This window comes from Falco punctatus (assembly GCF_963210335.1).
Source record: "Falco punctatus genome assembly, chromosome: 10".
Taxonomy (NCBI): domain Eukaryota; kingdom Metazoa; phylum Chordata; class Aves; order Falconiformes; family Falconidae; genus Falco; species Falco punctatus.
Window position 1 is genome coordinate 15,735,633 of NC_137590.1, and position 2,569 is coordinate 15,738,201.

The following is a 2,569-nucleotide window of genomic DNA, read 5'->3' on the forward strand; positions in this document are numbered from 1 at the left end:
ACGTGCTTTCGCGGGAGCCTGGTACGCACGCTCGTCCCCCTCCTCGCTGAGCCCGCTTCTCACTGATGTAGTTAGGAAAACTTAAACTTCTCTATTACTGCACATTTCTCTTACCCAGGTGCTTAATTACCATTGTCCCAGGGAAATGTCAGTGTGACTCAGAGACAGTTTCCCATTAGGAAGCGACAGATGAATATTAATCAAACTTGCTGGTGGGTGGGCTTGCTCCCAGCACCTTTCCCGGGGGGACCCTGTCAACCCCCATGCCTGCCCACACCGTGACCGACCCCCGGGAAGACCCTCTTGCCCAACTCAGTGTATGTGCCATGGGTAGAAAATAAGACAGCTCTGCTCCGGGGACAGGAGTAACCCGACCGACCTCCTGGAGCAAAAGGAATCAGCCCTGAGGAAGGAACCTTATTACAAATGACTTTTCTCTCCCTGCCTGTGGGGTTTGCTCCATCCCCAGCAGTGCATCTCCCTCCAGTGCAATTACCCTGCGTGGGGGGGTGGCTGCACCCTGAGCCATTGGGCTCCGGGAGGGATGCTGCAAGCAGGTCTGCATTTGGGGGGGCTGGCGGTGGCCACACTGCTCCCCCCTGCGCTCTGTGGTCCTTGGGTGGGCACCGGCCTTTGGGGTGATGCTGTCGCTCTCGCCTGGAGATGCAGCTCTGGGACGGAGCCATTTTCCTGCATAGTGGCAGGTTGAACCAGGGAGGCCAGGTGCTGGGGGTCGACTTCATGGGTTTGGGAGGGCTGTTTGATAGAAATAAATGTTTTTGGTGTAAAAAATGCTCCTCTCTGCCTGGTCTGAGGTGCCTGCAGGACCACTAGTCCCGACAGCAAGAGTTAAACCTGCCCAGGGTGTCACCACAGCCCCTGGCTGAGTGTGTCTGCGGTGGTTTGCAGCTGCATTTTTTCTTGGCTTTGTTCTGTGCCTGCACAGCCTGGCATGGTGTGGTGAGGGGGGGACGTGGTGCCCTCTGCCCATGACCCTCGTGGGGCTCAAGCTCTGTCGCCCCTGGCCACAGCGCTGCTGCCTCCCAGAATGGGTCCCAAGGGGACATCTCCTCCATCATCGGTCCTGGGGAGATGCAGGATGCTCTGCCTTTGCCTCGTCCCCCCCTCCCCAAGCCCTGTTCCCTTGGTCCATCTGTGCTGGTACAGCCCCATCCCGGGTGAGCCAAAATCCACCTCCAAGCAAAATCTGTGGGGTCCCATGTGCTTTTTGGTGAGCAGAGCCTGGCACCCCAAACATGGGTGCTAGTGGAGGCAGCCACCAGCCTTGGGGACAGGGGGCACAGGCAGCTGGCGCAGGCTGCCCTGCTCACCCAGCTGTGGCTGCTGGGGGGCCCGTGGAGCGTCCCGGCCATGCCAGCGGCCCCCGTGCCCCTCACCAGCACCGGAAGGGCTGAGCAGGGGGCACGGGGTCCGGCAGCTGGTGTTCAAGCCAGGAGAAAGGCAGGTTGCTGGGAAACATCCCTCTTGAGCTCCGATAAAAATAGCTCCGTCTTCAAGGCGAGAGGATGGGCTGCGCTGCCGGTGGCACACGGGGTGCGCTTGCACCTGCCGGGATGGACCAGCCTGGCCCTGTGGGGTCTGCGCCCCAGACCCCCAGACCCACACCTCTGTTGTGACATGGTGCAGGGGGACGGTGGTGCAGGGGTCCAGCAGGGGGGCCCAGCGCTGCCCTTCTCTACCCCTAAATCAGGCTTGGAAATGTGTGAGCAGGAATCAGAGCTGGGCAGGGAAGGTGGTGGTGGGGGTCTCCATGCCCCCACTTTGCTCCCCCTTCCCCTTTGGCTCATCTCTTTGGGTTTGTCCTCAGGAGGAGGGGGGACAGTGGAGGGAAGGCCGGTGGGTGCAAGCCCCGGTGGTGCAGAGGTGGGGGGTTTCCATGCAAGGGCTTTGCTGCCCAGCCGGGGTGGGTGGGCTGTGGAGGGGGGGACAACCAGCCTTTCACAGAGCGTGAAGACCCTCTCGCCCTTCTTGTGGCTGTGGACAGGCTCACTCCTCTCCCCAGCATCACCACAGGGACGATGCCTCTCCCCAGCCTGGGGAGTGGGGGGGCGGGGGGACAGGGCTTCAGTCCCCCCACCTTCTTGGGCAGGCTTTGAATTTGATGCCCAGGGGGATTCTCACCCCCGGCAGCCAGACTCCTCTGGCACTCAGCTGGGGGGGGCACATGCACCCCATCCCAGCCCCTCGCCACCTCCTGCATTTGGGGCACGTTTTTGAGCCCCAGGGACCGAGGCTGGCCCCAATCGGGGTCCCCAAGGGGCGCAACCAGCAGTGGTGCAGTGGCGGGACGTGCACCCCGATCCCTGGGGTGGCCGGGTGGCCCCCGACACAGCAGCAGAGCCTGCTCGGGAGGTGGTGAGGATGCTGCAGGTCTGATTATTCACAGCTTCCCTCACCACGATTGGCTCCGCGGAGTGAACGCAGCCGGGCCCCGCCGCAGGAGGAGACTCCGTAGCCATAAAAGCGGGGTGGCAGCCGGCCGGCGGTGAGTCCGGTGGGCACCCTGTGCACTGCCGTGGGGCCACCAGCCAGTGTGGCCTCGCCACCG